At 42.1% G+C, this 26,575-nt stretch overlaps 1 protein-coding gene across 8 annotated transcripts in view; it reads left to right on the top strand.

The window, feature by feature from the left end:
- LOC106611581 (teneurin-3) overlaps positions 1-26,575 on the top strand; it is a 228,084-nt gene that overhangs the window by 11,795 nt on the left and 189,714 nt on the right. The window lies entirely within an intron of this gene.

Raw genomic sequence — 26,575 nt, 5'->3', positions numbered from 1 at the left:
TCTTGAAGTACACAAAGGTGTTGCCCAGGGGTCGCTACTAGGACCTGTTTTTGCTATTTATATCAATGCTATTGGTGAATCTGTTAAAAAAAATTCAATTTCATCTACAGTTGAAGTCGGAAGTTTACATACACCTTAGCCAAATACATTTAAACTCAGTTTTTCACAATTCCTGACATTTAATCCTAGGAAAAATTCCCTGTCTTAGGTCAGTTAGGATCACCACTTTATTTTAAGAATGTGAAATGTCAGAATAATGGTAGAGAGAATGATTTATTTCAGCTTGTATTTCTTTCATCACATTCCCAGTAGGTCAGAAGTTTCCCTAAGCTCAATTAGTATTTGGGAGCATTGCCTTTAAATTGTTTAACTTGGGTCAAACGTTTCGGGTAGCCTTCCCCAACCTTCCCACAATTAGTTGGGTGAATTTTGGCCCATTCCTCCTGACAGAGCTGGTGTAACTGAGTCAGGTTTGTAGGCCTCCTTGCTCACACACACTTTTTCAGTTCTGCCCACAAATGTTCTATTGGATTGAGGTCAGGGCTTTGTGATGGCCACTCCAATTCCTTGATTTTGTTGTCCTTAAGCCATTTTGCCACAACTTTGGAAGTATGCTTGGGGTCATTGCCCATTTGAAAGACCCATTTGCAACCAAGCTTTAACCTTCTGACTGATGTCTTGAGATGTTGCTTCAATATATCCACATGATGTTCCCTACTCATGATGCTATCTATTTTGTGAAGTGCACCAGTCCCTCCTGCAGCAAAGTACCCCCACAACATGATGCTGCCGCCTCCGTGCTTCACGGTTGGGATGGTGTTCTTCGGCTTGCAAGACTCCCCCTTTTTCCTCCAAACATAACGATGGTCATTATTGCCAAACAGTACTATTTTTGTTTCATCAGACCAGAGGACATTTCTCCAAAAAGTACGATCTTTGTCCCCATGTGCAGTTACAAACCATAGTCTGGCATTTTTATGGCGGTTTTGGAGCAGTGGCTTCTTCCTTGCTGAGCGGCCTTTCAGGTTATGTCGTTATAGGACTCGTTTTACTGTGGATATAGATACTTTTGTACCTGTTTCCTAGAGCATCTTCACAAGGGCCTTTGCTGTTGGTCTGGGAGTGATTTGCGATTTTTGCACCAAAGTACGTTCATCTGTAGGAGGCGTCTCCTTCCTGAGCGGTATTACGGCTGTGTGGTCCCATGGTGTTTATATTTGCGTACTATTGTTTGTACAGATGAACATTGTACCTTCAGGCATTTGGAAATTGCTCCCAAGGATGACCTATTTTTTTTTCTGAGGTCTTGGCTGATTTATTTTGATTTTCCCATGATGTCAAGCAAAGAGGCACTGAGTTTGAAGATAGGCCTTGAAATACATCCACAGGTACACCTCCAATTGACTCAAATGATGTCAATTAGCCTATCAGAAGCTTCTAAAGCCATGACATAATTTTCTGGAATTTTCCCAGCTGTTTAAAGGCACAGTCAACTTAGTGTATGTAAACTTCTGACCCACTGGAATTATGATACAGTGAATTATAAGTGAAATCTGTCTAAACAATTGTTGGAAAAATGACTTTTGTCATGCACAAAGTAGATGTCCTAACTGACTTGCTAAAACTATAGTTTGTTAACAAGAAATGTGTGGAGTGGTTGAAAAACGAGTTTTAATGACTCTAATCTAAATGTATGTAATCTTCCGACTTCAACTGTATATGCGGATGATACTATTATGTATGCAATTGCCCCGGCTGCTGATTTGAAAACTTGTGCTTAATACAGGGAAAACTAAATGCATGCTGTTCAAGTTGTCGTAAGATTGTCTCAGATTACATCTTCACTCATTGGATGGTTCTATAATCGAAGAAGTCCCTGCATACAAATACATTGGTATTTGGATTGACAATATTTTAGCGTTTTTTTACTAATCACTGCATTCTTTGCCAAAAGGTTGGCTGGACCTCTTTATAGTCATGTAGATCACATCATTACACTCTTTTTGTTTACAAAGCCCTGCTCCATAAGCTTCCCACTTACCTAACATAACTTGGATTTTTAAATCTTAACAGTAATCAAACCCGTTCACAGGGTTGGTTAACTTTGAAGTCTCCTATGGTAAATCTGCCTTTATTCCAAACATAGGGTGCAAGGAAATTCATCTTCAGAAAGATGTTTCGATTTGGATGTTTTGAAGTCCCTAGGGAAATTCAGACAGCTGACAGAGGATTTTTATAATGAAGAATGTGTTTGTGTTAATTGACTGTTTTGTATTTTAATGTGTATATTGTTGATGTTTATGCTCACCTATACTTGCCTGTTATATGTGCTTGTTTTTGTATTGTGCAAGGCTCATTTCAATATCACTTCCCTGTTGAAATAAAGCTTAATAATGATATGTATTCTGACAAGCAGTCCATGCACAGGAATTCTTGAAATTGTGACAATAGCTGTTTCAATGTTCTTTATTAAAAAGAGGGGGATCCTAGCTTTCCATTCCTACTATTTATCAACTCCTAAATATGAGCAATCTGCACCATTTTAAACCCAGATGTTTTTGCAGCAGCATGGTTAATGATACCACTCTGCAGTTAGCCGTTAGTTGTATGGTAACTTGGGGTAAAATGCCACCCTACCTCCATTTTTGGTGGGGGGAATGATTTAAAAAGCTGCGACGGGACAGACGTTGTTGAGCAAGAGTAGTGGCAACCAGGGAAAGTGGGGTGGTAATGGTGACATGAACATTTATCCAGGTCAGACCCCCCTCACCTCCCACTGCTACAACTTTTTCCAGAGGAAACAGGTCTTGAGGCACGCAGGCGACACATGTTCAAACTCAGTCTGTATATTTTTAGACAAATGCTAGTGATTGTTTCATAATGAAAGAGAAGTCATTGTTCTCCAATAGAAAAACTAAGCCGTGTGCATTGCAGCTTTGGTTTGTTTCTGCCTCTCCTGCTTGGGCCGAAAGCCACCTGCGATTAGCCAGAGGGTGGCATCCTGCTGACCAGGCACCGGGAGCCATACCACACTCGCTGGGGCCTCTGGAATCAACAGATTTACATTCATATCACTCACTCGCAATCTATGGTTGCGTTAATCTACCCAAATTCTCATCTTGTCGAGTTGAAATTACCTTGAGTGTTGCCTTTTGTAACTTGAACCCTTCTTTGTCACAGACCTCCTATCCACAAATGATGGCCTTTTATCACACTGTATCATGCAGTATGCTCCGAAAATACAGTTTGAACACAGTGAGAACATGGAAAAACGCTGTAGTTTGTGTGATATGTTGTTTAATGCCAAAAGATTTCCATTTAAAATGTGTGCAGAAAATAACCCCCTCTAGATGTTGAACTATAAAGCTTGAACATCTCAGAACAATCTCTTTGATCATCTTAAAGTTGCTGCTTTTGAACCCTATGTTTCTATGGTCTGGATTTTACCGTTTTTGCTTCCTCGGAAAAGGAGCTGCCAAGTGCTTCAGGTTAGGCTCTTTTGTGTCCCTCAGACAGCCCAGTGGGACGTTGGGCGTCAGCTTTGCTTATCGATGGAGCCACTTGACGGCCTCAATAATTCAGTTAATTTGACCTGGGTGATGCTGAAAGCCCCTGCTCCGGGCAGGCTGATGAAGAGCGATGATAGACCAGGGCCAGGCGCTAGTTTCACGAGGGGAACCTACTCAGGGGGGAACCAGTGTAATGAGATACAGGTCAATGGTCATTGACATCCAGCTCGCCATCACTTGTACTCAGGAGTTGTTCATAAACATTGCCACGGGTAGAATCTGGGCTCTTTCAACCCCAGAAGATAAACAATACAGCTTGCGCAATGTCAGTGGAATTTGGTCTGGATGTTTTTTTTAAATAATGGCTGCAGTCTTTTTGAATTCTGATAGTGTGCTATCATGACCTACATATTTTTCCCAAAAATGCTGACAGCTGAATAATAGAAACCCCCAGTTTATTTTTCTATTGTTTGATTAATGTAGCTGTGCACTCCTTTTTAAGTGGTAATATACTTGTTACATTATTTGATGCATTAAGTGCATAAACTGCATACTCTGTTGTCCCTCATTTTTTTATTAGTGTCGATTCACAGATGGCTCCAGATTTTTTTATTGTTCAGTGGCAGGCTTCATTTGCAGAAATCAAATCCTATCACAATTTGCTTTCCCTGATTTGTTTAGACTTTTTTAATGTGGTTTTTAACACGGAGTCATAGACTCTTTCAGTAATCACAATGCCAGCTCACATTGTATGATTTATATTATATCTCAGGAGTAAGGGAGAGGTTTATCCTGGCTTGTAACAGAAAATATTAATTTAATCTACATTCAGGTATAGCAATTTTGAGTAGCATCCAGCATTTAAATATGTGATTTTAACCAATAACATGGTTTGAATGCAGAGCATTTGGTTAGAATTTTGCTTTAATCCCTACTTATTATGTGTATGTTGATGCTTTAACACATATTTGACCCACCACCTTGATTCGGTCCTATGTAGTAAAATTTGAAATTGTGTTTTTTTACATTGGATAAAAGTAAAGACTCAGAGCTAGAAAATGGTATGTCATACACTGCAGTTGACGAACAATAGGAAAGTAATTTTGCTTTAAAAGTTGATAAACTTGTAACCCCACTTTTGAGAAAATGGCCCATGAATATTTTTGGTACACCTACTGGAGTGCTCAGTATTGTTTACACCCTCTTCAGCCTTAGCCCCACCCATCTCTTTAAGGATTTACGTGTGAGGCTATGCGCTAAACAGAGTAAGGCAGTGTAATAAACAACCAATAATTAAGACTAAAAGTGGTGAAAGTAGTAACAAAAAGTAGTAGTAAAAATACACTTTATCTAGTTCTTGACCTATATCCTAATCTGACTTTGGTGCAGGTCATGTTGGTTCTTCACATTACCGTCTCAGGTAAACACAATCTATATCAAATAAAATCAACATTTATTTGTCACATGCACAGGATACAGAAGGTGTAAACGGTACAGCAAAATGGTTACTTGCATAGTAAGTGGGGCAAGGGCACTGCGTTCATCCACCTCTGGCCTGCTGGCCCCCCTACCTCTGCAGAAGCACAGTTCCCGCTCAGCCCAGTCAAAACAGTTCGCTGCTCTGGCACCCCAATGGTGGAACAAGCTCCCTCACGACGCCAGGACAGCGGAGTCAATCACCACCTTCCGGAGACACCTGAAACCCCACCTCTTTAAGGAATACCTGGGATAGGATAAAGTAATCCATCTAACTACCCCCCCCCCACCACCACCACCACCCCTGTATCTCAGGAGTAAGGGAGAGGTTTATCCTGGCTTGTAAACAGAAAATATTAATTAAATCTACATTCAGATATAGCAATATATAGCAGATATAGCAAAAAAAATGAAAAAAAAGTATATAGATGTACTATTGTAAAGTGGTTGTTCCACTGGATATCATAAGGTGAATGCACCAATTTGTAAGTCGCTCTGGATAAGAGCGTCTGCTAAATGACGTAAATATAAATGTAAATGCATTGTGGAGTCTTTTGTTTAGACCCATAATCCCAAACCATACTACATAGCACCATGCATGAATCTGCAGTTACAGTAGCCAAAGCTAACCAACTAGGCTCAATGTTAGCTAGCTAGCTAACAGTACACTTTAATTTGCAATGAAAATGACTTTCTGACAAAATTTACTTCCACCAGGCATTCCACTGATTTCAAAACTCTCAACTTCTTCCATGACAACAACACTGTTGATCGCCGTTTCTTTCCTATCGGTGTCATCAGAAGACTCCACAATGTCTGGTTCAATGAAAATGTTTTTACGTAAATCATGTATTTTCTCATCGTCTGATTCATTTTCACAGTCAGAGAGTCAGAATGGCACGGTCGTCCTCCAGAAAGTAGTCCATTAATAGTGTCTGTTAAATTCAGTTGTAAGCACTAGCAACACTTTTGCAGTTCTTCATGATATCCTTCAAAAAAGCTGCAGTAGAAAGGATTATCGATACAAACTGAGTAGGTCATGTTATAGACAGAAGCATTCTACATGGCAGACCAATCAGAACTCAGCACTCGGTATGTCTAGCCAATCCATTATCTCAGCCATTCATGGCAATGGCGAAGGTTCCTTGATATTTCTGTGGCTAAACCAACTAAGCTCGTAATTTAACAATTTTATTCATATTTACAGATGGCATACAAGTTTGTTATTAATTCACATGAAAGTTCACATGTTCCAGAAGACATTTCTATAAAAAAACGCATTTTGATAAAAATATACAATTTACGTTCAAATGGTGCTCCTGTGAAGTAGTGACATGCGACATACGCATAGCTTCCTGGAAACGGATCACATATGCCATTGCCAACAAACGAGCACTTTAGGAACAATCCAAGTAGAATTTTCATCTGAGACTGAAGGGTATATGCAATTTCATGTTTTATAAATATTTGAGTTGGAATAGTCAGGGTTTTTGACAGACATGCCAAGCAGTAATTGATGTGACACTTTTGATTTTGAATGGAATATAAACATAGGCGTACAGAGGCCCATTATCAGCAACCATCACTTCTGTGTTCCAATGGCACGTTGTGTTAGCTAATCCAAGTTTATAATTTTAAAAGACTAATTGATAATTAGAAAACCCTTTTGCAATTATGTTAGCACAGCTGAAAACTGTTGTCCTGATTAAAGAAGCAATAAAACTGGCCTTTAGACTAGTTGAGTATCTGGAGCATCTGCATTTGTGGGTTCGATTACAGGCTCAAAATGGCCAGAAACAAAGACCTTTCTTGTGAAACTCCTCAGTCTATTGTTCTGAGAAATGAAGACTATTCCATGAGATAAATTGCCAAGAAACTGAAGATCTCGTACAACGCTGTGTACTACTCCCTTCACAGAACAGAGCAAACTGGCTCTAACCAGAATAGAAAGATGAGTGGGAGGCCCTGGTGCATAAATGAGCAAGAGGACAAGTACATTAGAGTGTCTAGTTTGAGAAACAGACACCTCACAAGTCCTCAAGTGGCAGCTTCATTAAATAGTACCCGCAAAACACCAGTCTCAACGTCAGCAGTGAAGAGGCGACCCCGGGATGCTGGCCTTCTAGGCAGAGTTCCGCTGTCCAGTGTCTGTGTTCTTTTGCCCATCTTAATCTTTTATTTTTAATGGCCAGTCTGAGATATGGCTTTTTCTTTGCAATTCTTAGTTAGTCCGCGTAGCTATTGGTTAACTATTTAACTATCTGCATTTACCCTTTTTTTGCACTAACTCTTTTGACTTGTCACATACGCTGCTTCTACAGTTTATTATCTATCCTGTTGGCAAGTCACTTTATTCCTAGTTGTCCATATCTACCTCAATTACCTCATACCCCAGCACATCGACTCGGTGCTGGTGTATATCGTTACACTTTTTTATTTTTTATTATTTTTTTCTCTCTGCTTTGTTTGGAAGGGCCCATAAGTAATAATTTCACTGGTAGTCTACACATATTGTTTACAAAGCTTGTGACAAATAAAACTGGATGTGATTCACCTCGGTGTCAAGCCCACCTTAAGTGAATCACTGTATATTTCAGGGAAATAAATATCCACTATTAGCTGTGGTTATGATGAGGTTTATATCAATGTTGTAAGAAGTTGACATACTTGAGCATTGGTGCCGGCTAATGCCTCTGTCTGTATTTCTCATACAATCCATGATTGTAAAAAACATCAAGGTTTTAGCAAAGACAGAGGTATTTAAGTATAAAACTCACATTCCCTGTGAAAGGACACACACACAATTATCAGAAGCTTTGATCAGCTAACTCAATAAAATACACCACAGCTCTCAAAGTTGAACATCTTGCATCAGCAGGTTCCCTATTGTAAAGCTTTAGACAGACTGAACAGCAGTCTGGTTCTGATGGCATCCAGACCAGAACACATGGCAAAACTGGGCAATCTGCTTTCAACAGACAAACACTTCTGTCTCCAAAAATCACTGGTGTCTGGAGGGAACAGGCAGAAGCTGATGGAAGTGTGCCCTTGTTTCTCCTCGGTCCATTCCAGAGAGTTGGAGAGAAGGAAGAGAAAAGAGAAGGAGAGATTAGACACTTGACAAGATGAATTATGCAAAGCTGTCAGAGCCGGCTATTGTTGGAGGTGCTGGCTGTGTTAAAGTGAGCCGGCCCGATCCCCACCACCCTCCCTCACCACTTTCACGATTTCCTTGGCGAAGTACCGTCTGGTCCCTGCAATAACTAATAGGGAAATGGCAAGGCCACAGAGGGGAAAAGATAGGGAGGGCAGAGGGCTTGGCCCTGCGGTGGCAGGCTGAACATCTGGGAAAGGGAAACCGACAGAAACGGCGAGCATGCATTTTTATTGCCTTTATTTACAGAGTGTAGGGTCTGGGGGTCTGAGTTAATATTTAGAGCAAGCCATCTGAATTGTAATTACTTGAACAAAGAGGGCTCTGTGAAGATTTGCCATTTTCAGCAGGTAAGTCTCCAGTGACTACTGTACTCTTTGGAAAATTCAACCTTGTGCTCACATCAGGAATGTGGGTCACTTCAGTTGAAACCACTTTATTTGGCTGTATTGGCTCTGAGCCACACCTAGGGTGGCTTCTACTTTGGTCCTGAATCATGAGTGTGAAGATCTGTGTCCAAACAAGAGAATCGAGCCTAGATCATAAAAGCTTCCCAGCTGGCCTTATTCTCGAAAATGTGTTTCCAAATTGACTGAAGTACATTGCTTAACACTATATTATACAACAAGTGCATTCGGAAAGTATTCAGACCGCTTGACTTTTTCCACATTTTGTTATGTTACAGCCTTATTGTAAAATGGATTAAATAACAAAATGCCCTCATCAATCTCCACACAATACCCCATAATGACAAAGCGAAAACAGGTTTTTAGAAATAAAAAAACAAATACCTTATTTAAATAAGTATTCAGACCCTTTGCTATGAGACTCGAAATTGAGCTCAGGTGCATCCTGTTTTCATTGATCATCCTTAAGATGTTTTTACAACTTGATTGGAGTACACCTGTGGTAAATTCAATTGATTGGACATGATTTGGAAAGGTACACACCTGTCTATATAAGGTCCCACAGTTGACAATGCATGTCAGAGCAAAAACCAAGCCATGAGGTCGAAAGAATTGTCCGTAGAGCTCCGAGACAGGATTGTGTCGAGGCAAAGATCTGGGGAATGGTACAAAAACGTTTCTGCAGCATTGTAGGTCCCATAGAACACAATGGCCTCCATCATTCTTAAATGGAAGAAGTTTGGAACCACCAAGACTCTTCATAGAGCTGGCCACCCGGCCAAACTGAGCAATCGGGGGAGAAGGTCCCTGGTCAAGGAGGTGACCAAGAACCCGATGGTCACTCTGACAGAGCTCTAAAGTTCTTCTGTGAAGATGGGAGAACCTTCCAGAAGGACGACCATCTCTGCAGCACTCCACCAATCTCTGGTCTGATGAAATCAAGATTGAACTTTTTGGCCTGAATGCCAAGCGTCACGTCAAGGAAACCTGGTACCATCTCTACGGTGAAGCATGGTGGTAGCAGCATCATGCTGTGGGGATGTTTTTCAGCGGCATGGAGACTAGTCAGGATCGGGGGAAAGATGAACGGAGCAAAGTACAGAGAGATCCTTGATGAAAACCTGCTCCAGAGCGCTCAGGACCTCAGACTGGGGCAAGGGGCATCTTCCAACAGGATTACGATCCTAAGCACACAGCCAAGACAATGCGGGAGTGGCTTCGGGACAAGTCTCTGGGTGGCTCAGCCAGAGCCCGGACTTGAACCCGATCGAACATCTCTGGAGAGACCTGAAAATAGCTGTGCAGTGATGCTCCCCATCCAACCAGACAGAGCTTGAGAGGATCTGCAGAGAAGAATGGGAGAAACTCCCCAAATACAGGTGTGCCAAGCTTGTAGCGTCATACCCAAGTAGACTCAAGGCTGTAATTGCTGCCAAAATACATTCAGTATATTCAATAATGTACTGAGTAAAGGATCTGAATACTTATGTAAATGTTACATTTTCCATTTATTTAAAAAAAAATACATTTGCAAACATGTATAATCCGTTTTTGCTTTGTCAGTATGGGGTATTGTGTGTCGATTGATTAGGGGAAAAAAACAATTTAATACATTTTAGGATGAGGCTGTAACTTAAGATGTGGAAAAAGTCAATGGGTCTGAATACTTTCCGAATGCACTGTATGGTGTATGGTTAATGTTTAAACGAAAATTGGGACTGTATATAACAGAAGAAGAGGTTTTCAGGGTACAATATGTAACTGGCTGGGGAGTCATAGGCCCGTGTAGTGCTTTGCTACGCTACATCGATCACTGCCCACCCTCACTGCCTTGCCAAAGGATCCCACTGTGCCACTAAATTACTGCAAGGTCGGCTTTTCTTTCTTGAGGTCAATCACTCATATTATCAAAGGTGACACATACAGAACAAATGACCTGTACAAATTGTACATTTTTCTTCCTTGCCATGAAGTGTCTTGTATCCTGACAGTATGTAGTACAGTTCTTAATCTGAATGGGGTGACTCCAGTGGTGTAAAGTACTTAAGTAAAAATACTTTAAAGTACTACTTAAGTAGTTTTGTTTGGGTAACTGTACTTTACTTTACTATTTATATTTTTGACAACTTTTACTTCACTACTTTCCTAAAGAAAATGATGTTCTTTTTACTCCATACATTTTCCCTGACACCTGAAAGTACTCGTTACATTTTGAATGCTTAGCAGGACAGAAAATGGTCCAATTCGCACACTTTTCATGAGGTCATCCCTAATGCCTCTGATCTGGTGGACTCACTAAACACAAATACTTTGGAGTGTGACCCTGGCTATCTGTAAAAAAAAATCTGGTTTTTTTTATTATTTGTACTTTTACTTTTGATACTTAAGTATATTTTAGCAATTACATTTACTTTTGATACTTAAGTATATTTTAGCAATTACATTTACTTTTGATACTTAAGGTATATTTAAAAACACATACTTTTAGACTTTTACTCAAGTAGTATTTTACTGGGTGACCTTTACTTGAGTCATTTTCTATTAAGGTATCTTTACTTTTACTCAAGTATGAGAATGTAGTACTTTTTCCACCACTGGGTGACTCGAGGAACATTTCTGGTGTATTGCAGTAAGGCACACAGAAATGATGTAGGCCTATTATGTGGTTCCTATATCCAAGCAACAAAGTGGCCTAATCAAACTACACCAGAAGTCCCTTTGTAGGCTTTAGCACCATGACAACTTCTATGAGTATCTCTCTAGGGTCCCTCAAAGCATTCTCATGTACAGGAACCACCTTCAGCGCATAGAGGACATTTTGATTAACCCTGAAAATGATAGTGTCAGTAACTTTTGGTATGCATTCACCTGGTTTTGTGAGAATCTGGCCCGCCACACATATCCCCATAACACAACCAGGGGGGCTTATAGCTGATTAGGACACTAATCATTTCTCCCTGTAGTCGGGGTTCGGTTGTCGGTGGCTCAGCAGACAAGTTCCTAAGCATTAACAGTTATCAGCCCCTTTATCTTTACAGGTCTATAAAGCATAAAAGGATGGAAATTGGGGAGGTTTGTGGGTAGAGGTCGACCGATTATGATTTTTCAACGCCGATACCGATTATTGGAGGACCAAAAAAAGCTGATGCCGATTAATCGGACAATTCTTTTGCCTATATATATTTATTTATTTACTTGTAATAATGACAATTACAACAATACTGAATGAACACTTATTTTAACTTAATATAATACATCAATAAAATCAATTTAGCCTCAAATAAATAATGAAACATGTTCAATTTGATTTAAATAATGCAAAAACAAAGTGTTGGAGAAGAAAGTAAAAGTGCAATATGTGCCATGTAAAAAAGCTAACGTTTAAGTTCCTTGCTCAGAACATGAGAACATATGAAAGCTGGTGGTTCCTTTTAACATGAGTCTCCAATATTCCCAGGTAAGATGTTGTAGTTATTATAGGAATTATAGGACTATTTCTCTCTATACGATTTGTATTTCATATACCTTTGACTTTTGGATGTTCTTATAGGCACTTTAGTATTGCCAGTGTAACAGTATAGCTTCCGTCCCTCTCCTCGGTCCTACCTGGGCTCGAACCAGGAACACATCGACAACAGCCACCCTCGAAGCGCGTTACCCATGTAGAGGAAGGGAAAAAACTACTCCAAGTCTCAGAGCGAGTGACGTTTGAAACGCTATTAGCGCACACCCAGCTAACTAGCTAGCCATTTCACATTGGTTACACCAGCCTAATCTTGGGAGTTGATAGGCTTGAAGTCATAAACATCGCAATGCATTGTGAAGGGCTGCTGGCAAAACGCACGAAAGTGCTATTTTGAATGAATGCTTACGAGCCTGCTGCTGCCTACCATCGCTCAGTCAGACTGCTCTATCAAATCATAGACTTAATTATAACATAATAACACACAGAAACACAACCCTTAGGTCATTAATATGGTCGAATCCGGAAACTATCATCTCGAGAACAAAACGTTATTCCTGTTACATTGCACAACCTTCAGTGTTATGTCATAATTACGTTAAATTCTGACAAATTACCCAAAGTGTTGCACTGCGTGCAATGAACGCAAAATGACACAATTTCACCTGGTTAATATTGGCTGCTAACCTGGATTTCATTTAGCTAAATATGCAGGTTTAAAAATATATACTTCTGTGTATTGATTTTAATAAAGGGATTGATGTTTATGGTTAGGTACAGTCGTGCAACGATTGTGCTTTTTTCGCAAATGCGCTTTTGTTAAATCATCCCCGTTTGGCGAAGTCGGCTGTCTTTGTTAGGAAGAAATAGTATTCACACAGTTCGCAACGAGCCAGGCGGCCCAAACTGCTGCATATACCCTGACTCTGTTTGCAAGAGAAGTGACACATTTTCCCTAGTTAAAAGAAATTCATGTTAGCAGGCAATATTAACTAAATATGCAGGTTTAAAAATATATACTTGTGTATTGATTTTAAGAAAGGCATTGATGTTTATGGTTGGAGCAACGTGTACCTAAGCGATTATATGCAACGCAGGACAGGCTAGATAAACTAGTAATATCATCAACCATGTGTAGTTAACTAGTGATTATGATTGATTGATTGTTTTTTATAAGATACGTTTAATGCTAGCTAGCAACTTACCTTAGCTTCTTACTGCATTCGAGTAACCTCGTGGAGTGCAATGTAAAGCAGGTGGTTAGAGCGTTGGACTAGTTAACCGTAAGGTTGCAAGATTGAATCCCTGAGCTGACAAGGTAAAAATCTGTCTTTCTGCCCCTGAACAAGGCAGTTAACCCACCGTTCCTAGGCCGTCATTGAAAATGAGAATGTGTTCTTAACTGACTTGCCTAGTTAAATAAAGGTCTGAAAAAAAAATCGCCGTCCAAAAATACCGATTTCCGATTGTTATGAAAACTTGAAATCGGCCCTAATTAATCGGCCATTCCGATTAATCGGTCAACCTCTATTTCTGGGTGGATTCATTCTCACCCACTGCACATGAATCTGTCAAATGTGTGTGAGTTCATGTTGGGAGTAGGATGGAGGCTTTACATCTCTACACTAAAGTGTCTTTCAGATTTCATCTCTGCATTGAAAGGAAAAACAACCTTCCAGGTAGTGGAAGTACTTCTCAGCATATTCTCAATAAAAAACTTGAGGCCTAGAACCTGCTTTCCAAGTTCACCGACCTGGCGGAAACCCAGGCAAATCGCATTTGTCTTGATTGCCTCCTACAGCCAAGGTACAGATGAGTCAGGCAGCGTTGATTTATTTCAATCCACTGGACAGATAATAAACCCATCTCCGCAGCACATGGGAGACTGGACACTGGCCAGGAGGCCGGAAAGGAGGCAGTTAGGACAGCCTCCATCTATCCTGGAAGATCCGATCCAGCAATATAACAGCTTTGCCCCGCTGGAGGTGTACCTACAGTTGAAGTCAGAAGTTTACATACACTTAGTTTGGAGTCATTAAAACTTGTTTTTCAACCACTCCACAAATTTCTTGTTAACAAACTATAGTTTTGGAAAGTCGGTTAGGACATCTACTTTGTGCATAACACAAGTCATTTTTCCAACAATTGTTTACAGACATATTATTTCACTTATAATTCACTGTGCCACAATTCCAGTGGGTCAAAAGTTTACATACACTAAGTTGACTGTGCATTTAAACATCTTGAAAAATTCCTGAAAATTATGTCATGGCTTTAGAAGCTTCTGATAGGCTAATTGATATCATTTGAGTCAATTGGAGGTGTACCTGTGGATGTATTTCCAAGGCCTACCTTCAACCTCAGTGCCTCTTTGCTTGACATCATGGGAAAATCAAAAGAAATCAGCCAAGACCTCAGAAAAAAATGGTAGACCTCCACAAGTCTGGTTCATCCTTGGGAGCAATTTCCAAATGCCTGAAGGTACCACGTTCATTTGTACAAACAATAGTACGCAAGTATAAACACCATGGGACCACACAGCCGTTCCAAAGTTGCGGCAAAATGGCTTAAGGAAAACAAAGTCAAGGTATTGGAGTGGCAAAGCCCTGACCTCAATCCAATAGAAAATGTGTGGGCAGAACTGAAAATGCATGTGCGAGCAAGGAGGCCTACAAACCTGACTCAGTTACACCAGCTCTGTCAGGAGGAATGGGACAGAATTCACCCAATGTCACGTCCTGGCCAGTATATAAGGTTAATTGTTTTGTAGTTTGGTCAGGGCGTGGCAGGGGGTATTTGTTTTATGTGGTTCGGGGTGGTGTGTTTGTGTAAAGGGTGTTTGATTTAGTATTTCCGGGTTTTGGTTTATGTTTAGTTAATTCTATGGTTAGTCTAGTGTGTGTGTTTCTATGTTTGGTTGATTGGGGTTGGGACTCTCAGTTGAAGGCAGGTGTTGTCTATCTGCCTTTGATTGATAGTCCCATATATTAGGGTGTGTTTGTATGTGTTATTTGTGGGTGATTGTTCTGTGTGTAAGCCGTATGCTTTACCAGACTGTTTGTAGTTGTTTGTTCGTTTCGTTTTGTTATTTTGTATGATCATTTTTGTAGTTAATAAAAATCAAGATGAGCATACACGTACCTGCTGCGTATTGGTCCTCCTTCACCGACAACAACCGTGACAGAATCACCCACCACCAAAGGACCAAGCAGCAGAGGAAGGAGCAGACAGAGTTAGAGTTGGACTGGCGGGAGAAGTGGACTTGGGAGGAAGTTCTGGACGGGGCCGGACCCTGGCATCAGGCTGGGGATTATCGCCGCCCGCAGTGGGAAATTGAGGCAGCCAAGGCAGAGAGGCGGTGGTACGAGGCCAGAGTGGACGCGCTGAAGGAGATGCACGAGAGGCACCCCCAAGAATTTTTTTTGGGGGGGCACACGGGTAGTTTGGCTAGGCGTAAGAAGAGCCGGAAGCCAGCTACCCGTGGTTATATGGAGGAGCGTATGGGGTGGAGAGCGCTATGTTTCGCTGAGGAGCGCACTATCTCACCCATACGCACGCACAGTCCGGTGCGAATTATTCCAGCCCCTCGCAGGTGCCGTGCTAGAGCGGGCATCCAGCCTGGTAGGAGGATGCCTGCGCAGCGCATCTGGTCGCCGGTACGCCTCCGAGGACCAGGCTACCCAACTCCCGCTCTACGCACGGCTACCATCAGACCCCTGCACAGCCCAGTCTGCCCTGTACGAGCACCCCGCTCGTACAAGGTTACTAGTTCCATCCAGCCAAGGCGGGTTGTGCAGGAGGTAAGATCTAGACCGACTGTGCGCCTCCATAGCCCTGGGTTTCCAGCTCCTGTCTCTCGTGCGGACCCGGAAGTGCGTCAACCCAGTCCGACTCGTCCTGTTCCCGCTCCCCGCACTAGCCTGGAGGTGCGTGTTCATAAGCTGGTATATCCGGTACCAGCACCACGCACCAGGATTATAGTGCGTCAGCCCGCCAGTCAACAGTCATCATCAGAGCTGCCCGCCAGTCAACAGTCATCATCAGAGCTGCCCGCCAGTCAACAGTCATCATCAGAGCTGCCCGCCAGTCAACAGTCATCATCAGAGCTGCCCGCCAGTCAACAGTCATCATCAGAGCTGCCCGCCAGTCAACAGTCATCATCAGAGCTGCCCGCCAGTCAACAGTCATCATCAGAGCTGCCCGCCAGTCAACAGTCATCATCAGAGCTGCCCGCCAGTCAACAGTCATCGTCAGAGCTGCCCGCCAGTCAACAGTCGTCAGAGCTGCCTGCCAGTCAACAGTCGTCAGAGCTGCCCGCCAGTCAACAGTCGCCAGAGAGGTCAGACTGCGCTGAACTGCCGGAGTGGCCAGACTGCGCTGAACTGCCGGAGTGGCCAGACTGCCCTGAACTGCCGGAGTGGCCAGACTGCCCTGAACTGCCGGAGTGGCCAGACTGCGCTGAACTGCCGGAGTGGCCAGACTGCGCTGAACTGCCGGAGTGGCCAGACTGCGCTGAACTGCCGGAGTGGCCAGACTGCGCTGAACTGCCGGAGTGGCCAGACTGCCCTGAACTGCCGGAGTGGCCAGACTGCCCTGAACTGCCGGAGTGGCCAGACTGCCCAGACTGTCCCGAGTGGCCAGACTGCCCAGACTGTCCCGAGTGGCCAGACTGCCCAGACTGTCCCGAGTGGCCAGACTGTCCTGAGTGGCCAGACTGTCCCGAACTGCCAGACTACCCAGACTGTCCCGAACTGCCAGACTGCCCAGACTGTCCCGAACTGCCAGACTGCCCAGACTGTCCCGAACTGCCAGACTGCCCAGACTGTCCCGAACTGCCAGACTGCCCAGACTGTCCCGAACTGCCAGACTGCCCAGACTGTCCCGAACTGCCAGACTGCCCCGACTGCCCCTCGGCGATGCCAGAGTGGCCCGACAGCCTGGAACGGCCGGAACCAGAGCCACCTCCAGAAATCGGTGGGTTGGGGAGGGGGGGTGTCGCACAGTGCCGTCGTTGACGGCAGCCACCCTCCCTTCCCTCCCTTTAGAAAGGGGGACTTTTTGTTGGTGTTGCTTGGGGTTATTTTTTGTTAAGGTGCTTCTGGGGTAGCACCTTTAAGGGGGGGGTACTGTCACGTCCTGGCCAGTATATAAGGTTAATTGTTTTGTAGTTTGGTCAGGGCGTGGCAGGGGGTATTTGTTTTATGTGGTTCGGGGTGGTGTGTTTGTGTAAAGGGTGTTTGATTTAGTATTTCCGGGTTTTGGTTTATGTTTAGTTAATTCTATGGTTAGTCTAGTGTGTGTGTTTCTATGTTTGGTTGATTGGGGTTGGGACTCTCAGTTGAAGGCAGGTGTTGTCTATCTGCCTTTGATTGAGAGTCCCATATATTAGGGTGTGTTTGTATGTGTTATTTGTGGGTGATTGTTCTGTGTGTAAGCCGTATGCTTTACCAGACTGTTTGTAGTTGTTTGTTCGTTTTGTTATTTTGTATGTTCATTTTTGTAGTTAATAAAAATCAAGATGAGCATACACGTACCTGCTGCGTATTGGTCCTCCTTCACCGACAACAACTGTGACACCCAATCTATTGTGGGAAGCTTGTGGAAGGCTACCAGAAACGTTTTACCCAAGTTAAGCAATGCTACCAAATACTAATTGAGTGTATGTAAACTTCTGATCCAATGGGAATGTGATGAAAGAAATAAAAGCTGAAATAAATCATTCTCTCCACTATTATTCTGACATTTCACATTCTTAAAATAAAGTAGTGATCCTAACTGACCTAAAACAGGGAATTGTTAATTGGATTAAATGTCAGGATTTGTGAAAAACTGAGTTTAAATGTATTTGGCTAAGGTGTATGTAAACCTCCGTCTTCAACTGTACCTGCTTCGGGAGTCAGCTCTGAAACTGGGAATGTACCAACAGCCGACAGCTGACCAGTGGCACCCTCCCCCAAGGCTACCAATGTGCAGCAGGGTCTCAGGCCCTCCTCCACCTTTCCCGGAGCTTCCGACACCATTCGTTGCTGCTGGTGCGGAGAGTCGAGCTAGTCCCATCCCGTTCCCCCTCTTCCTTCCCCATCAAATTCCATCACGACCACAGTCATTGTAGGCTGCTGGATTGGTGAGATTTTGGCCTGCCTACGGTCTGTGGACCGACCAAGGTCCACTCTGACCATGGGGCCGGTGCCCACGGTTCAACGACTCTATATTGGCACCATCGTCACTCACATGGGTTTTAACAACCTTCAACTTTAGGCGATCGTAGGAACTGCTGGGGACTACAAAATTATTTTTAACAACCTTGTTAGCATAGGGAAGAGAATAATTATCTCTGTCCCCCTCCTGTCCTAACGAAGGAGTTTAGAACGTTTCAGCTGCCTCGTTGCCCTAAAAGTGTACCTAAAGAAACTTTGAAGCAACAAGAATGTCTCCCTTTGTGACCATTTTTACTTGCTGTGGGAGCAACCAGCACTTTAAAAGAGACTATATTCACCAAATCCGCAGGTGTTCCACAATTATTTCCAGGGACATTGCAAACTGTTTTAGAGACTGATGGTCTGGGTCTGGTAGTGCTCCAGTCCTCCCTGTCATAATGAGCAACAGAGAACAGGGAAAATATTATGTCCCATAGTGCGGTTAATTTAATTAACCTAATTTATGTTCCTCTAACTCCCCTGAATGCCTTTGTCATTCCGACAGTTATCCATGTCAAGATCGGTTTATTGAATGTAAGATCTAAAAAAAATGGTTGTTCCTATGCAATGGTTTTATTATTTCCAATGACATTGATATTTTCATGATTTCTGAAACCTGATTTTGGTTCTCTAAATGAAACTACACCTTCAGCCTTTTCTTATCTACAGAAATCCAGCCTGTCTGTCCGTGGTGGTGTGGTAGCAGTCATTTATAGAGACAAGTACAGTGCCTTCAGAAAGTATTCATACCCCTTGTCTTAATCCACATTTTGTTGTGTTACAGCCTAAATAAAAAATGGATTATATCATGTGTTTCTGTCACCAATCTATACACAACACCCCGCAATGACAAAGTGAAAACATGTTTTTGGACATTTTTGCTAATTTAGTGAACATTTTATACAGAATTATCTCATTTTATATAAGTATTCACACCCCTGAGACAATACATGTTGGAATCACCTTTGGAAGCGATTACAGCTGTGAGTCTTTCTGGGTAAGTCTCTAAGAGTTTTGCACACATGGATTGTACAATAAGGTGAATTTGTCTCCCAGTGTCTGGTGGAAATCAGACAACCAGGTTTTTCCCTAGAATTTTGCCTGTGCTAAGCTCTATTGTTTCTTTTTTCCTAAAAAAAACCCTAGTCCTTGCCGATGACAAGAATACCCATAACGTGATGCAGCCACCACCATGCTTGAAAATATGAAGAGTGATGTACTCAGTTATGTGTTGTGTTGGATTTGTCTCAAACATAGCGCTTTTGTATTCAGGACATAAAGTTAATTTCTTTGCCACATTTATGGCAGTTTTACGTTAGTGCCTTATTGCAAACAGCATGCATGTTTTGGAATATTTTTATTCTGTACAGGCTTCCTTCTTTTCACTCTGTCATTTAGGTTAGTATTGTGGAGTAACTACAATGTTGTTGATCCATCCTCAGTTTTCTCCTATCACAGCCATTTAACTCTGCAACTGTTTTAAAGTCACCATTGGCCTCATGGTGAAATCCCTAAGCTGTTTCCTTCCCCTCCGGCAACTGAGTTAGGAATGATGCCTGTATATTTGTAGTGACTGACTGTATTGATACACCATCCAAAGTGTAATTAATAACTTCACCATGCGCAAAGGGATATTCAATGTCTGCTTTCTTTATTTTTACCCATCTACCAATAGGTACCCTTCTTTGAGAGGCATTGGAAAACCTCCCTCTTTGTGGTTGAATCCGTGTTTGAAATTCACTGCTCGACTAAGGGAACCTTACAGATAATTGTATGTGTGGGGTATAGAGATGAGGTAGTCATTCAAAAATCATGTTAAACACTATTATTGAACACACTGAGTCCATGCAACTTATTATGTGACTTGTTAAGCACATTTTTACTCCTGAACTTATTTAGGGTTGCCATAACAAAGTGGTTGAATACTTATTGACTCAAGACATTTCAGCTTTTCATACTGACTTTGTAAACATTTCTAAAAACAGGTTGTAGAAGTGAAGGGGTGTGAACTTTCTGTAGGCACTGTATATACACTATATATATACAAAAGTATGTGGACACACCTTCAAATTAGTGTATCAACCACACTCGTTGCTAACAGGTGCATAAAATCAAGCACACAGCCTTTCAATCTCCATAGACAAATATATGCTGTAGAATGGCCTTACTGAAGAGCTCAGTGACTTTCAACGTGGCACAGTCATAGGATGCCATCTTTCTAACAAGTCAGTTTGTCAAATTTCTTCCCAGCTACAGCTGCCCCGGTCAATTGTAAGTGCTGTTATTGTGATGTGGAAATGTCTAGGAGCAACAATGGCTCAGACGTGAAGTGGGTGTCCTAGATTGCACCACTCACTACCGAGTTCCAAACTGTCTCTGGAAGCAACATCAGCACAAGAACTGTTCGTCGGGAGCTTCAGGAAATGTGTTTCCATGGCTGAGCAGCCGCTCACAAGCCTAAGATCACAAATATGCAATGCCAAGCGTCGGCCGGAGGGGTGTAAAGCTCGCCAACATCGGACTTTTGAGCAGTGGAAATGCGTTCTTTGGATTGATGAATCACGCTTCACCATCTGGCAGTCCAATGGATGAATCTGGGTTTGGTGGATGCCAGGAGAACCCTACCGCCCCCAATGCATAGTGCCAACTGTAAAGTTTGGTGGAGAAGGTATAATGGTCTGGGGATGTTTTTCATGGTTCGTGCTAGGGCCCTTAACGCTACAGCATACCATGACATTGTAGATGATTCCATGCTTCCAACTTTGTGGCAACAGTTTGGGGAAGGCCCTTTCCTGTTTCAGCATGACAATCCTCCCATGCACAAAGCGAGGTCCATACGGTGTTGAAGAACTTGACTGGCCTGCACAGAGCCTTGACCTCAACCCCATCGAACACCTTTGGTATGAATTGGAACGCTGACTGCAATCTAGGCCTAATCGCCCAACATCAGTGCCCGAACTCACTAGTGCTCTTGTGGCTGAATGGATGTAAGTCCCAGCAGCAATGTTCCTACATCTAGTGAAAAGCCTTCCCAGAAGAGTGGAGGCTGTTATAGCAGCAAAGGTGGGACCAACTCCGTATTAAGGCCCATGATTTTGAAATGACATGTTCAACGAGCCGGTGTCCACATACTTTTGGTCATGTGGTGTATGCAGCCCTGTGTCATGTAGCGAATTTTCTTAATTTTAGAGCCTTATCTTTTGCTTGAACGAGAAGAACCCCACCTTGTATATTTTAATGTACTGCCCTCCAGTGGTGTAAAAGTACTTAAGTAGTACTTTAAATTATTTTTAAGTAGTTGTTTGGGGTATCTGTACTAGAGGTCGACCGATTTATTGGCATGGCCGATTATTTAGGGCCGATTTCGTGTTTTCAGAACAATCGGTAATCAACATTTTTGGATGCCGATTATAGCCGATTACATTGCAATCCACGAGGAGACTGTGTGGCAGGCTGACCACCGGTTACGTGAGTGCAGCAAGGAGCCAAGGTAAGTTGCTTGCTAGAATTAGAATTATCTTATAAAAAACAATCAATCTTAACATAATCACTAGTTAACTACATATGGTTGATGATATTACTAGTTTACCTAGCTTGTCCTGCGTTGCATATAATCAATGAGGTGCCTATCATCGAATCACAGTCTACTTCGCCAAATGGGTGATGATTTAACAAAATCTCATTCACGTCAGGGTATATGCAGCAGTTTGGGCTGCCTGGCTCGTTGTGAACTGTGTGAAGACCATTTCTTCCTAACAAAGACCATAATTAATTTGCCAGAATTTTACATAATTAGCAATGTAACAGCAATATTTAGACTTAGGTTTGCCACCCGTTCGATAAAATACAATACGGTTCCGTATTTCACTGAAAGAATAAACATTTTGTTTTTGAAATGATAGTTTCCGGATTTGACCACATTAATGACCTAATGCTCGTATTTCTCTGTGTTTATTATATTATAATTAAGTCTATGATTTGATATTTGATAGAGCAGTCTGACTGAGTGGTGGTAGGCAGCAGCAGGCTCGTAAGCATTCATTCAAACAGCACTTTCCTGCGTTTGCCAGCAGCTCTTAGCAATGCTTGAAGCACAGCGCTGTTTATGACCTCAAGCCTATCAACTCCCGAGATTAGGCTGGCAATACTGTAGTGCCTACAAGAACATCCAATAGTCAAAGGTATATGAAATACAAATGGTATAGAGAGAAATAGTTCTATAATTCCTATAATAACTACAACCTAAAACTTCTTAACCTGTTGGGTCTAGGGGGCAGCATTTGCACGTCTGGATAAAAAAAATGTACCCGATTTAATCTGGTTACTAATCCTACCCAGTAACTAGAATATGCATATACTTATTATATATGGATAGAAAACACTCTAAAGTTTCCAAAACTGTTTGAATGGTGTCTGTGAGTATAACAGAACTCATTTGGCAGGCAAAACCCTGAGACATTTTCTGACAGGAAGTGGATACCTGATGTGTTGTATTGACTTTAAACCTATCCCATTGAAAAACACAGGGGTTTAGGAATATTTTGGCACTTCCTATTGCTTCCACTAGATGTCACCAGCCTTTACAAAGTGTTTTGAGTCTTCTGGAGGGAGATCTGACCGAACAAGAGCCATGGAACGGTGATGTCCCATTAGACACCTGGCGCGCTACTTCATGTTGGGTACCCTCGTTCCAATACGTTATAAAAGGCTATGCATTCGTCCACCTTGAATATTATTCATGTTCTGGTTAAAAAAGGCCCTAATGATTTATGCTATACAACGTTTGACATGTTTGAACGAACGGAAATATATTTTTTCCCCTCGTTCATGACGAAAGTCCGGCTGGCTTACATCATGTGCTAACGAGACGGAGATTTTTGGACATAAATGATGAGCTTTTTTGAACAAAACTACATTCGTTATGGACCTGTGATACCTGGAAGTGACATCTGATGAAGAGAATCAAAGGTAATGGATTATTTACATAGTATTTTCGATTTTAGATCTCCCCAACATGACGTCTAGTCTGTATCGCAACGCGTATTTTTCTGGGCACAGTGCTCAGATTATTGCAAAGTGTGATTTCCCAGTAAGGTTATTTTTAAATCTGGCAAGTTGATTGCGTTCAAAAGATGTAAATCTATAATTCTTTAAATGACAATATAATATTTTACCAATGTTTTCTAATTTTAATTATTTAATTTGTGACGCTGACTTGACTGCCGGTTATTGGAGGGAAACGATTTCCTCAACATCAATGCCATAGTAAAACGCTGTTTTTGTATATAAATATGAACTTGATAGAACTAAAAATGCATGCATTGTCTAACATAATGTCCTAGGAGTGTCATCTGATGGAGATTGTAAAAGGTTAGTGTATCATTTTAGCTGGTTTTATGGTTTTGGTGACCCTGTCTTTGACTTGACAAAACATTACACACAACTCTTGTAAATGTACTGTCCTAACATACTCTAAATTTATGCTTTCGCCGTAAAACCTTTTTGAAATCGTAAAACGTGGTTAGATTAAGGAGATGTTTATCTTTCAAATGGTGTAACATAGTTGTATTTTTGAAAAATTTGAATTTTGACATTTATTTGGATTCAAATTTGCCGCTCTTGAAATGCACCTGCTGTTGATGGAGTGCACCACAGGTGGCACGCTAGCGTCCCACCTAGCCCCAAGAGGTTAACTGGGAATATTGAAGACTCATGTTAAAAGGAACCACCAGCTTTCATATGTTCTCATGTTCTGAGCAAGGAACTTAAACGTTAGCTTTTTTACATGGCACATATTGCACTTTTACTTCTCCAACTCTGTGTTTTTGCATTATTTAAACCAAATTGAACACGTTTCATTATTTATTTGAGACTAAATAGATTTTATTTATGTTTAATATTAAGTTAAAATAAGTGTTCATTCAGTACTGTTTTTTTGGTCCACCAATAATCGGTATCGGTGTTGAAAAATCATAAGCGGTCGACTTCTAATCTGTACTTTACTTTACTCTTTATACACTGCTCAAAAAAATAAAGGGAACACTTAAACAACACAATGTAACTCCAAGTCAATCACACTTCTGTGAAATCTGATTGACAATACATTTCACATGCTGTTGTGCAAATGGAATAGACAACAGGTGGAAATTATAGGCAATTAGCAAGACACCCCCAATAAAGGAGTGGTTCTGCAGTGGTGACCACAGACCACTTCTCAGTTCCTATGCTTCCTGGCTGATGTTTTGGTCACTTTTGAATGCTGGCAGTGCTTTCACTCTAGTGGTAGCATGAGACGGAGTCTACAACCCACACAAGTGGCTCAAGTAGTGCAGCTCATCCAGGATGGCACATCAATGCGAGCTGTGGCAAGAAGGTTTGCTGTGTCTGTCAGCGTAGTGTCCAGAGCATGGAGGCGCTACCAGTAGACAGGCCAGTACATCAGGAGACGTGGAGGAGGCCGTAGGAGGGCAACAACCCAGCAGCAGGACCGCTACCTCCGCCTTTGTGCAAGGAGGAGCAGGAGGAGCACTGCCAGAGCCCTGCAAAATGACCTCCAGCAGGCCACAAATGTGCATGTGTCTGCTCAAACGGTCAGAAACAGAATCCATGAGGGTGGTATGAGGGCCCGACGTCCACAGGTGGGGGTTGTGCTTACAGCCCAACACCGTGCAGGACGTTTGGCATTTGCCAGAAAAATCCAAGATTGTCAAATTCGCCACTGGCGCCCTGTGCTCTTCACAGATGAAGCAGGTTCACACTGAGCACATGTGACAGACGTGACAGAGTCTGGAGACGCCGTGGAGAACGTTCTGCTGCCTGCAACATCCTCCAGCATGACCGGTTTGGCGGTGGGTCAGTCATGGTGTGGGGTGGCATTTCTTTGGGGGGCCGCACAACCCTCCATGTGCTCGCCAGAGGTAGCCTGACTGCCATTAGGTACCGAGATGAAATCCTCAGACCCCTTGTGAGACCATATGCTGGTGCGGTTGGCCCTGGGTTCCTCCTAATGCAAGACAATGCTAGACCTCATGTGGCTGGAGTGTGTCAGCAGTTCCTGCAAGAGGAAGGCATTGATGCTATGGACTGGCCCGCCCTTTCCCCAGACCTGAATCCAATTGAGCACATCTGGGACATCATGTCTCGCTCCATCCACCAACGCCACGTTGCACCACAGACTGTCCAGGAGTTGGCGGATGCTTTAGTCCAGGTCTGGGAGGAGATCCCTCAGGAGACCATCCGCCACCTCATCAGGAGCATGCCCAGGCATTGTAGGGAGGTCATACAGGCACGTGGAGGCCACACACACTACTGAGCCTCATTTTGACTTGTTTTAAGGACATTACATCAAAGTTGGATCAGCCTGTAGTGTGGTTTTCCACTTTAATTTTTAGTGTGACTCCAAATCCAGACCTCCATGGGTTGATAAATTGGATTTCCATTGATTATTTTTGTGTGATTTTGTTGTCAGCACATTCAACTATGTAAAGAAAAAATTATTTAATAAGATTATTTCATTCATTTAGATCTAGGATGTGTTATTTTAGTGTTCCCTTTATTTTTTTTAGCAGTATATTTTGCACAACTTGTCCTTTTACTTCACTACATTCCTAAAGAAAATGATGTACTTTTTACTCCAACATTTTCCCTGACACCCAAAAGTATTCGTTACATTTTGAATGCTTAGCAGAACAGAAAATGGTCCAATTCGCACACTTTTCAAGAGGTCATCCCTACTGCCTTTGCTCTGGCTGACACACTAAACACAAATGCTTTGTTTTTAAATTATGTCTGAGTGTTGGAGTGTGACCCTGGCTATCTGTAAATAAAAACATTTTTAAAAAGGGTGTTGTCTGCTTAGCTTAATATTTGGAATTTAAATCATTTGTACTTTTACTTTTGATACTTAAGACCAAATACTTTTAGACTTTTACTCAAGTAGTATTTTACTGGGTAACTTTCACTTTTACTTGAGTCATTTTCTATTAAGGTATCTTTACTTTTACTCAAGTATGAGAATGTAGTACTTTTTCTACCACTGCCACCCTCCTAAACCTAACAGTTTGTTCATTGCAGAATTCTCTCACCTGCTATATTTGGTTACCCCTATATATGACAGGGTTGTTATTCTTGGAGAGCTAAACATTAATGCGTGTTGCCCAAGTAATGCACTAGCTGGGGAGCATTTTAACCTGTTAGAATCCTTTAACTTTGCTATATGCCACAGGGCCTTCACACAACAAAGATCATACTCTTGATCTCATGATGATGATCTAAATACTGATAACTATTGATGGGTGTGTCTCTGACCATCTCAGTATTGTTTTGAAAATGCTTTCTTCTCCTAAAATGTGTATGTCCCCAGTCCCTCA

Source organism: Salmo salar, chromosome ssa09, assembly GCF_905237065.1.
Source record: "Salmo salar chromosome ssa09, Ssal_v3.1, whole genome shotgun sequence".
In the NCBI taxonomy this organism is placed as follows: Eukaryota; Metazoa; Chordata; class Actinopteri; order Salmoniformes; family Salmonidae; genus Salmo; species Salmo salar.
The sequence above is the reverse complement of the archived record's forward strand: the minus strand, read 5'-3'. Positions and strand labels throughout refer to the sequence as shown.